The 12,625-nt window shown below is 35.0% G+C and overlaps 1 protein-coding gene across 9 annotated transcripts in view; it reads left to right on the top strand.

Moving 5' to 3' along the window:
• ADGRL3 (adhesion G protein-coupled receptor L3) overlaps positions 1-12,625 on the top strand; it is an 851,742-nt gene that overhangs the window by 736,086 nt on the left and 103,031 nt on the right. The window lies entirely within an intron of this gene.

The raw sequence follows: 12,625 nt of genomic DNA, 5'->3' as shown, positions 1-12,625 counted from the left end.
ATTAAATACTCTCAAAATGAGTCTTGGGAAAATAGCTGTTAAACACAGTACACAAAGCATTGTAATACATAGAGCCTGGCAAATTCTAACATAATGTGATCGTTCTGTCCATTCAAGAAGACACTATTCTAAGGAAAAATCTAGGTGATAGCTTGTTTCCAAAATCAGAAACGTGGCTAACTTGGCTGCATCAGTCTCTTGCCAGGTGACTGGTTGTCTTGGAAGGCAGGAAGAGGATTTAGATTTCAGATATACTTAGGACATAAAAATACAAAGGGATTATTAGCTTGGTTATAGAAATTGATAGATGGGTTAGTAACAAGAAATTATATACTTGTGAATTCTCATCTTCCTGATGTCAATAAAAATAGAGGAAGTATCACTGTCCAATACATTTTAAAACATGAAAACCATGGCAAAGGTTTTATCCACCTGATACCATTTATCCAATAATTTCATCCAAAATTTTCTTTGACTCTGTTGAATTTAGAGATGATGCAGGTATCTTAGAGGGAGACCAAATCCAAGCCCACTCAGGACCTTAGGAATAAATTACCTTAGCTGTGTCAACACAGTCAAGTTTGATCTTTAAAGGACTACAAACCGTAATTTGTCAGAGCTTCACGCATTGATCAAGCTTAGTAAGATTGTCTACACTAACAAATGTTAGGTTTAAACCTGGAATGTATTCGTATGGCTCTAGGATTCTATCTTTTCAGTTTAGGGAATACATTCAAACACAGAAAAATGGATCATATTTCAAGCAACCACAAAAAATAATTTTTTGCTCAGTTCATTGTATAACAATCTCTACCCAGTCCATTACGCAAGAATCTCAACTGTGACCATTACTGTGTGTCAACAAGAGATAAAAATAGATGGAAATCAATATTTTCCTTTGATGGTCAGTCATAGAGTAAGCATGCCCTGGGTTTCTTGTATCACAATCTCTTGCAATTGCCTGGGTCATTCCCATCTTGATCACACAACATGATTTTGGCACTTGAAAAACGAAAAACAAGCAGAATGATCATCCCTGGAAGTCCAAAAGGAAACAAACCAACCAAACTTACATTAGACTAATGTCTAAAAATGAATGCTAGTTTATTGATGCACAGTGAGATATGCAACAGCCAGTTAGAACAGATATTTGTGCTTGCTAGTTATCACTTCCTAACTCCACAGGAAAATCTATAAAGGAAACAAAATTATATTCGAGAATTTTGCTTGATGAGCTTGGAAAGAGAGCAAGAAGAGTTAGCTGACTAGTCTTGTTGCTATTGCTATTAAGCTGTGGTGCCCTAATGCGTGGGTCTTCACTCCAGGGTTCTACCTGTGTGCTGAGTTGCCTTTTCTATCATCTGTGTTACCTCTGCTATTCATTCAGTACTTCCTTCATTTTTTTTACTAACAATTTTCAAACACCTGAGTAAAGGTATTGACATGTTGCCTGCTACACCGTAGGCTGTCAATAAATGTAACTTCCTCCTGGTTTGCCAGAGATATCACTAGATTCCAGCATTCTGGTGAAGCTTCTGGCCCTCGTGGAACTTGCATTTTTGAGGGGAAAGAAAGGGTCGAGAAGTGAAGCTGCAGTCATAAATGTGATAAGTCTTATAACTGAGGCCCACACTGTGATTTAGGGACACAGAGGGGGATCGTCTATCTAAGGCAGGACTGGTCAGAGAGGGCTTATCAAAAAAGTGACCTTCTCTGAAGGATGAGTAGGATGAATTTAATAAGGTAACCTGTGGAGAATTTGTATCAAGCACATTCTTGGAAGATTTTCTTCACTTTGCTTTGGGTACACCATTCTCTCTTGCTTCTTTCCTTCCTCAGCAGCTGGTCCTTTTTAGCTTCCTTTGCTCGTTCCTCCTCATCTCCACAGCCTCTTTTTGTTGCTCTGGCCCGGAGCGTAATCCTAGATGTAGTCTAGGCACTATCCATTCTTTCTCCGTAGGTGATCTCATATGTCCATATGGCTGTAAACATCATCTCATGATTCCCAGACTTCTATCTCCATTTCTTAACTCCAGACTCTTAGATTCAACAGTTAACTTGATATATCCACCTAGATTTCTAATAAGGGTCACAATTCTAGAACTACACTTTTGGTGTTTTCCCATTTGTCCTTTCCTTCTTAGTAAATGGTTACTCTGTTCTTCCAGGTGCTCCAGCCCTAAACCATACACCATCTTTGATTTGTTTCTTTTCACTCACACTGCACACCCAATCTCATGAGCATATCCTGCCAGATCCAGCATCTGACAATTTAGCATCTTCATTGCTACCACCTGGATTCCAGCCCTTATCCTCTCTCCTCTGCTCTTTTGTTACTGCCCTTTAATTGGTCTCCTTGCTTTATTTCTTGTCCTTCTTAAATTTATTCTCAGCGTAATTGCCAGAGGGATACTCTTAAAATGTGAGTCACTCTTCTGATTCATTCTCAAAAAGCCATACTGTAATCCCTTTAAAATGCAGATCAAGTACTTCACACCTTTGAAATAACTTCTTATCTCAATAAAAACAAAGTCCCAAATCCTGACCCCTTTCTCAACTCTTGACCTACTCTCCTACTACTCTTCCCCTTGTTCACTTGGCTTCCTTGCCTTTCCAGAAACGCATCAGGCTTGCTCAGGTTAGACTTAAAGTTTCCCTTCTCCTACCCTTCACCCCCCAGATAGCCACAAGGTCAGCTTTCTCATCTCCTTCAAGTCTTTGTTCCAGTGTCACCTTCTCAAAGAGGCTTTCCCTGTCCACCCTTTTAAAATTTCAGATTACCCCACCCCCACAAAATACTGTGGTAAATAAGGCAAAACAGGTCCCTGGCCTCAGTCAATTTATACTTTATCAATGGAGAGAAGTATTCAGGCTGGTTTTTGAATGGGGTGCTCAGAGAGGTTTCATAGCTAGGTCAATTTGAGCAGATAAAAGAAGGAAAGGGATGCCCCAAGGTGGCAGTGTTGCCAAAACCTGGCCTCAGTGCACTGGCACCAAGTTGAACCTTGGAGACTGAGTTTTGGGTGAAGTAGAAAGGAATAGCTTTATTCTTTTGCCAGGGGTAGGGGGCCACAGTGGACTAATGCCCTCAAAAGTGTGTGTCCCCACCTGGGGGTGGGGTTGTAAGGAGTCTTATAGTAATGGTTCAAGGGGAAGTGTTGCTGATAAGGATCAGCGCGTGCATGCAGGGCCTGCATTCCTTCAATCCAGAAATCATTTGGCATCCAGTGGTCTTGTGATAGGCTTCTGTGGTTCTGGAGGTTATCGAACTGTGACCTTCTCTCTGCAATGAAGAATGCTTCATGATGTAGTTAACACCCTCCATTTGGCGGGGGTTTTAGTTCTACAGAAGAGCTCAAAGATACTGTTATGTGTATCTCTTGAGGAGGAACCAGGATCCTACCCCAAGGCTGCACTATTGTTTCTTGACTGCTTCTCCCTTGTCTCTGCATCCCCTCCCTTCCCTGATTAGCAACTGTGTGAATCTGCTCTTTGAAACTCAGGGGAATGTCATGGAGGTTGAATGAAGCCTATTTCCTACAAACAAGAAATGGGGGGCACAGAAAGAATTTTGTGCCTAGGAGCCCCACAGGGTCCTGCTCAGTTTCAGGAACACAGATGACTAACTACTTTTGCGTTTTCTCTACTTCTCTTGTCTAAGGAAACAATTGATTGTCTTCTCTTTTAGATACAAAAGTAATAATTATGGAAATTTATGTAATTTTATATCAAACTGTGGTAGTATGCATGGCATTTTAAAAACTTTTCCATTATTGGAATCACCTGCAGGTTTATTTGTCTGTTATTCAGTAGAATGTTGAATACACTAAATTCAAATGTCTGTCTCTTCTCATACCAGTAATTCTCTTTGTGAACACTCTTTGTGGGAGGAGTATTTTAGTTTGCAGGATCATAAGTTTCAAACTAATTGATTAACATTTCTACTGTGGTTTTGTAGAGCGCAGTAACAAATGCTTTCGAAAATGGTCTGACAATTTATATCACCTATAGCTTTTTCCTCTACCCAAATTATAATTCTTTGGGGATAATAAAAAAAAAGTCTCCCTTCTCATTTCTGTCAGTTCAACTTGACGTTGATTTTTATTATCTTTAAAAGGCTTCACTTTCCTTAGTTAGATGCTTGCATCTCTCTCTTTCTCCCTCTCTTTTCTTTTGAGCTTAGTATATCCTATTGCCCCTACCCCAATTTTACCCCAGTCCAAGTATAGGCATTATTTTGCTATTTAAAATCATTGTGTTTCTTTTTAAATTTAGTATTGATTTAAAACAATGACAATTTGGAAATTTTTAACTTCATACCATGGATTCTGTGTGTCAAATATTTTATAACTACACTTTTTCAAGGTTAGAAGAAAATACACTGTAAGGTTCTGCAGTTGCATATGAAGAAAAGTACTTACTTTTCAAAAAGAGTATTTTTACTTTTTTAAAGTTCAAAAGAAAAGTTAATTTAAGAGTTTAAAAAATGGTTTTATTAGTGAAAAATAAAATGTTTAATGTATGATGCTAAATGTTGTACACTTCCATTCCCAAATTTTTATGTTCATTTTGTATTTTGCCATCTATAGTGCAGTGGGATTGAGGTGAAGGTAGAGATTAAAAATCATAAATATTACATAGTACTTTAAACAACTATTTATTTAGAGAAAAAAAAAAAAAACAACTAGATAACTCACACGTTGAATACCCTCCAAATATGTAAAATTCCTTGAAAACAAAATGGTTTCAAAAATGACCAAAAATGTAAGATTTTATTATATTATCTTAAATATTAACTCTATCAAAAAAATCGACAACCTCTTAGAACCAAGAACTATTCTTGGACCTTCTCATAAAACAGTTTTATAATGATATGTTTCCTTCGTAGATTTATTAAAATCTGAAATTATTTATTTGCTGTTTTATTTTCTGCCTCCTCCACTGGACCCAAGCTCAGTGTTAGGAGCAGAGACCTGAAAGAAGTGAGAATCAGTCTTGCAGATCATCTAGGGAAAGACTCTTCCAGGCAGATGGAACAAGAACAAGAATCTGAAGCAGGGGTGATTCTGTGATTCTGATGAACTGCAAGGAGAACAGTGTAGCTGGAGTGGAAAGAAAAATTATTTTATTACTTATTTTCTCCACTCTTTTTATAGAACTTTTATAGAAAAGTTGAAAGAGTGTTACAGTAAACACTCATATACCCCTTTTTCTGAATTCATATTTAAATTTTGACAAATTTGACTGTCACTCTTCTGTGTATGTACATGCATATATATTTTGCTATATTATTTGACTTTTTGAAAGTAAATTGCTGATTTTATAATATTTAATTCCTAAATCTTCCAGCAAATAGGTTTCAAGAACATGCTCTACCATTAAAACACATAAGAAATTTAACTTTGACTAAATATTATCATCTACTGTATAATTCATACACAGATTTTCTAGTTATCCTGATAATGTCCTTTACAGCCATTGTATTTCCACTTAGGGCCTAATCAAAGATCACAGTACCTTTAGTTATGACATTTCTTTGCTCTTCTTTAGAAGTATCCGTGCCTGTTTTTTTCTTTCATGAAAATGACACTTTGCAGAGTCCAGGCCATTTGTCCTGTAGAATGTTTCACAATCTCAATCTTTCTGATTGTTTTCTCATAATTAGATCCAGGTTAAACATTTTTGGCAAAAATACCCTGTAGGAGATGCAGTATCCTTCCCATTGTATCAGGAAGCCCCATATTGGAGTTACTAAGTTTGATCATTTTGTTAAAGTTATATTGTACAGGAACATTGAAGTTTTTGTAATTAATAGGAACATGTGGAAACATATCTGGAAAGTTTGTTTTATTAATCTCAATTTCTTTCATTGTAATCTGTTTAGTCTACCCTTTACTTGTTCCTCAAATAGTTAAGTACTGTCTTTGTGACAGGCAAAGTTTATGATCTAATTAGTAATACAGATAAGTAATCAGCATAATCTGTATCTTAAGAGAAATGTCTTATTGTTGTGGTAGAGAATGCTGTAGAAACACATGGGGAAAAGCCTTAACTTGACCTTGAGAGGTCAGAGAAAATGCTCTAGATGAAATGAGATAACTAAGCAAAATGAGAGCAACAGGACTGAAGTAACATGAAGTAAGGCTGGATTTTTGTGGTTTTGAAGTGTATATTTTCAGTAAAATTTATATTCAAGAGAGTATTAATTACACTCTTCCTCTGATTGTTTTTATTTCTGAGTTGTAGTAGAATTTTTAAGCAGAAAGAGACCTGCAATCTTCTCATATGCACATTAGATCCTTACCCTTACAATTTTCAGGTTCTTTTATCATCTTCAGTAAATAAGCATGGCTAAAAATAGCAGCTGGAGATGCATCTGCAATTCTAGTGAGAAATATAAGTAATAAAGTTTATGGAGATTGCAAAAAGTAGAGATCTGGTGAGGACTTAACTCTCAGAAAGGCCCAGCATGTTCAATGATAAGAGCAATTAATATCATTTCTTTAGTGTCTACATACATTATCTCATTTGATCCACAGAACCAGAATAGGAATTGTCATCATAATTTATTTTCCCATTTTATAATTTACAGGGAAGTTGGAATAAGAAAAGTTAGGAGGCTTAGGGTCCTGATTCCAGTTCTTTAGGTAATTGCCTCTATCTTTAGCAAATCATTTGGACTCACTGTTCCCATTATTAATCAGTTAACGGAGAGTAATAAAATTATTTCTAACATTATCTCAGGATTATTTGGGGGGATTGAATAACAAAATCTATTAAAATCATGTTGAGAATTATAAAGTTTTCTGAAAATATAATTTTTTAATTCACTATTTGCTTAACTGTCCTCAAAACCTTTGAGCTCTTTATCCTGGGAGTAGTTAACTATCAAGACCCAAATAGTTAATTGAGTTTCTAATAACTGATAATCATCTGCCTGTACCTGAAAGAAAGACATTTAGGCCAGTGCTTTGCATCACTGTTCACAGTGACAAATTCTTTTTATCACAATGAAATTGTCAAATTTTTTTAATATATTGGCTCTACTCACCCAATTTACCCATGCTTGAGAAAGTATAATCAACCAGCCAAGCAAAAGAAGCAAGCATGAAAACTTTCTCCATCCTAATATTCTAAAACTATCCTTAATTGCTTATACTGTTCTTGGTAAGAACTAGTTGATATGTTTACTACTAACTGTAGTCTATTTGTTCTGGGTCGTAAAATTTTACCCTTTTTTTTCTTTTTTTTTTTTAAACATTCAGACTCTTCTGTGATTGTTCTTCTTTTTCCCTGGCCTATTTCATTCTACTGTGTCTAGTAAATAAAGTCATAAAGCTAGAGAACTATTGAACTCTAGAGGAATTAGGCTAGATTTTCCAGAATAGTTATATAGCTTTCTAAGATAGGCAGTAAGGTCAACTTGTGTGTAAGATTTTAAAAGCATGTGAACAAAAATATGGCTGAACTAAATCATTTTTCGTACCTTGTTATAGACCATTCAGGGGACTGCCAGTTTACTTTGTGTATCCTCACAGCATAAGCATTACTGTTTAAAGATCTTCTATGGTTGGTTACTTGCTGATTTAAAAAGCCAATCATGGAACTTTTAAGTTGTTAATTTTGTAAAATTTAATGTTAGCTCAAGCTATTGACTCGAGGCCTGTGGGATATTTGTCCCCAGGGTTATTATTTGGAAGACCCCTACTCTGTTTAAAATGCAATAAACTTATTCATGAGAATGGAAAAAAGAAAGCCTAATAACCATCATCCCCTTTTTCTTTTTCCTGTATTTGGTATAGCTAAGAAAGCCAAATGAATATGAATAATGAAGTAAAAATGAGATATACGTGTGTGTGTACATGTGTATATATTTATATTTCCATTCTGTTTTTCTCAGTACCTGACACACAGTAGGCATCCAATGTTAGGATGAATCTACCAAATTTTATTAGATGTTTTTGGCTTGGTGTAGTTTCTATTTATTTGGTTTTCATAATGTAGTTATGCAAAATTACTTTCTTTGTTAAGCCTAATTGTATTTGTCTCTATTTTAAAACTTTTCTTTCTCATTGTGGTAAATTTATCTTTCCTTACATGCCAAAGGAAATGGCTCTATGAGAAAATGATATTTAAAAAATAACAGTAAACATATCTGAGTAATTCAAGTCTGGCATTGCTATGGTTTCCCTTCATTTATACTTCAGCTCCTCTATCCCATTCCATTTCACCTAACCCTTTAAGAAGTACTTTCAAAAATTGTGTGTGTGTGTGTGTGTGTGTGTGTGTGTCTTAATGAAAACAATCTTAAACGAAGTTACCCATTTTGTCTGAGAATCAGGAAATTTGCTGAATGATCCCCAGCAAACTTTGTTTTAACAAAACCACTGGATTTAATCATTGTATTTAAAGGATAGTCAAGACATTTTCACCTGTAAACCCTACCTCTGTTTAGTTCTAAGGGGCTTAGTATAATTGAGTCTACAAAGGAAATATAGGAGAGGATCTGTGGTCCTCCCCACTGTTAGTAGTATTGTTAAGAGCATGGAGTATTTGGCCAGCAGTTAGGGTGATCAACCTTATAGAGAGCCAACCAGGAAACAGCACTACCAGATCAAAAAATATACTTAATATGTAATAAGTAATTATGTACCTATGTGTTATTACTACTTAAAAGTGACAATTAGAAGTATTTAATGCTAATTAATAGTAGTGCTAATAGTGTGAATACCTATAACAATATTTTTTAAATGCTTCTTTCCATCCTCTGATACAGCAAAAGTCTCTATTGAATATTTAAAATTTCAGGCTATATTATTGCACATTTTATAAATGTGAGAATTAAATAAGTTAGTACAACAAAATAATTAAACAGATATGACCTATATTTAATAAAAATAACTATGACATGTTTTTTCTATGTGTATTTTTCATTTTTTTTTAATAAAGTTAAAACTGAATATAGTCAAAAGTAAAATTCACTTTGACCTGAAGTTCTGATCTTATCAAGCCCATATTACATTGATTCCTGGTGTCAATCCAATAGATGACATCAAAATAAATATCTTCTCAACAAAAGTGTTCAGCATGGAGTGCTTAGGATTTTAATTAATAGCTTTACTTAGTAGCTTTTTAGACTTGTAGGAATTAGTTCCCAGCTCTCCAGAAATGCCCATCCACTTTGTATGTATAGGCTTGTTTTGATAAACCAGCTGTTTGTCAATTTGTTCTTTTGCATCTGTGAATTCATCATATGAGCTGTCCATGTCCAAAATGTTCATGATTTATAAACACTTCCAAACACATTGGATGTCAGCATAATCTTAGACACTATCAGGGATAATGGTTTTAGAGCACTGAAATAGTTGTACTTTATGAAGTAAAGACTGGATCCCAAGCAAGTTATAGTTTCAATAAAGAAATGATAAAGTCCTATTAACATGACTGTCCTTTTCTGATGACATTTTTTTTTGTAAACAGTCTTAAATCCCCAAAATAAATCATGTTTTTCACTGTAATGATTTTTTTGTTCTAACCTACACAGAAGTCCATGCAACTCAGGTAGAATAAGTTCATCTTTCTCCAGGTTCCCTATAGCCTCTTCAGAGCTCATCAAACAGTTTTAGAGAAACATATAAGTGTGTCTTATTGTAATATTTTTCTCCATTCTCATCTGTCATATATTTCAAAGTTAGAGAAAGACGTTTTTCTTGTCCCACACTTTGGAAATATGATTTTACAGAAGGTCAGTATTTTAACATCTTGTCTATGGCCAGCCCCAGTAATAGCCATCTTGAAGGCACATATCTCAGGAGACTATCTCCTTCCATTTCTAGAAAGTTAGAAGGCTCATTAAGTACTTCTACACTGTCAGTCACTGTTAGACTGAGGAACAAGTCCTGAGAGCAGGTGAGGGGATTAAGAAGAGACGGGGTCAGGAGGGTGGTGTACAAGCACACACACTTTATTTCCCATCAAAACTCTTTTTCTAGATTGCAGTAGGCAATACATGTTTTTGTTAAAATCACAAGACAGAATCATTGGACAGTATTTCCTTAATGTTGAAGTTACAGTACAAAACATTCTGCGAACCAGAATATAAACATGCGTGAGAACAGACTGTGATTGCCGAAACATGCCAAGGACAAACTATAGTTAGAGAAACCGCAAGCAACCTCACGGGCCAAGACTCATACCTTCTCTAGTAACTCTTTTGGGTCCTGTCAAGAATTAAGCAGGACTTTGCCATGCTTTAAGCTGCAAGGACTGTGTCAGCTTGCAGCTGGTTCCCGACACTACACATTTTGAAGAAACTGAAAAGTGACCAAATAATTTCATTATGAAACCTCATTATTGCAGGTAAGCACATCACATTCCTTTTTAGCAGCCTTGTCTACAAGGTGTACAGCACATTTAGTGGGTAAGAACCGTTCATTTTCTTTTGTAAGAAGTTTATAGGCTGAATGGCATTTTCCAAAATTTACATTTGCACTGTCCATCAACTATGCAGATAGATGAGCAAAGTCTAGTTTATATATGGACAAGGTTATCAACAATCTTTTGTTTCGTGTCTTCTGAAGTTTAATCAAAACCTTTATGGAAATCAAGAAGACAATTTGAAACTCCATTTTTCAAATCAAAATGCATAAGAGCTGGGGGAAACATTATTTTGTTGCTATGATCCAACACTTCACTTTATATACTTTAGAAAGCATGATCTGACAGAATCAGCTCTACACTGTAAGGAAGCGAAACATTGGTTATCAAAATTTCTCCTTTTATTTACCCATAGGACATTTCAGTTGCAACCTCTGAATCAGGAAAAGTAACTTTACTCAGGTGCAAAGACAAATAAAGGGAAGAAAGCAATAATACATGTTTATTCTTTGGGAATACTCAGGCTTACTCCACTACCATTAATTTCAACTGAACATTGGTACCTTTCGAGGGGAGGTTTAAAAAAAAACGTAAAACAAAAAACCCCACTTTTTATCCTACAAAAACTTGCCTGTCTTATCCTAGATTTGTGAGATTCAACCTCCATACGCACGTTCACAGTCTTCTCATGCCTGGTCCCAAATTCATTTCCACATTTTGTGTAGCATGCTTTGTTTTGGTTATCTCTCTAATCTAATTTCATGTATCCTTCCATGTATCTTTAAAATAACACAGTTGTTTAGCATTCCTTTTCAGTATTGTCATTATATTATATTGTTCTCAGTTTCATCAATGAACTCTTAGAAAACAGTCACAATAGTAACAATGTTAAAAATTAATTTAGCACAATCTTGGTACAAAGCACAACAGTTAATCCAAAGTCAAAGAGAAATTTAGGATCACAAGACCCTGAAGTTGCATACTTAGGTTTCATCACTCAGAATAATACAACAATGTCTGATTCTCTACTAGGAACTGCAAATCATGGTTTCCAGCATCAGTAGTCAGGGAAAAGAATAGCAGTAAGTCACTAAGGAAGGTGGATATTCAATGCCACAGACATTTGATACTAAAAATAGTGTTGCTTCCAGCCTCTATTTTCTAGACTTCCAGCCTCTATTTTCTAGACTATCATATGGATTTTGTACTTTTCTTTCAAACTTCTGAACCCATCTCTGATCTCTCGAATAGTTTCATGTCTGGGAGAGGATTTTCCCAGGATAGAAAAATTTAATGCTAAAACTAAGACATTCCTGAGCAAACCTGGATAGTTGGTCACGCTACCATTAATACTATATCTACTGCATTACTAGTTGAATGATCTGGGGTAAATTACTTATCTGTGCTTCAGTTTTTTCATCTGTAAATTGGAAATAATAATAGTATCACATCACAGTGTTTTATAGGACTAAGTGACAACCCTAATAACATAGATAAGCACTTCTAAAAGAAACTGATATTTTGAAAGTTATGTGTTAGCTATCATCATCATCATTATTATCATCATCACCATTATCATCATCACTGTACTTAACTCAGAAATGTTAAAGATGAAATTTTCTATCTTCCCAGCTTCGTTTTCTACCCTCACCCCAGATACTCCTAACATCTTTTTCTTATTTACTGCTTGATTACTTCATTTACTTTAAAAATTTCTAATTGGTCAGTAATTGTTTTTTGTTTATCAACTTTACTTTTTAAAAACCTATATCTGTATTTAATTCTCAACTACTGTAAGATACTTAGTTTCCACATTTCCTACTATTTCCTTTTCTGTTTCCTCTATTAAGGTAGTTGTGAATCTGGTTCACCAAATACGGTGAGATTAAAAATTTTTTTTTTCAATTCAAAGCAAGAAAACTTCAAATAACTTAGAGTATACAATGCTGTGCTTCTGAAACCAAAGAGATATTCTGAATAAGTTCTCTTGAATTCAAAGGATAGTTGGATATGAATATTTTTGTGTGCTTTTACTTGCCAGTGGTTCTCTCTCAGCAATTAAAGCTGGAAAATATTTGACTGATTTTTTTTTCAACTTGATACAAATTTGGAAATTATTGCTGAGTTATTTTGGCTAACTTGCTATAAAAATCATAAGAAATGCAATCATATCATTCTTCTTACTGTGTTACTCAACTTTGACCTTCATCCTATTACTGCAAAGAGAATTCTAATTTCCTCAGACCAT

The sequence above is a fragment of the Balaenoptera musculus genome, chromosome 5 (assembly GCF_009873245.2).
Source record: "Balaenoptera musculus isolate JJ_BM4_2016_0621 chromosome 5, mBalMus1.pri.v3, whole genome shotgun sequence".
In the NCBI taxonomy this organism is placed as follows: Eukaryota; Metazoa; Chordata; class Mammalia; order Artiodactyla; family Balaenopteridae; genus Balaenoptera; species Balaenoptera musculus.
This window is presented reverse-complemented; position numbering and strand designations above follow the sequence as displayed.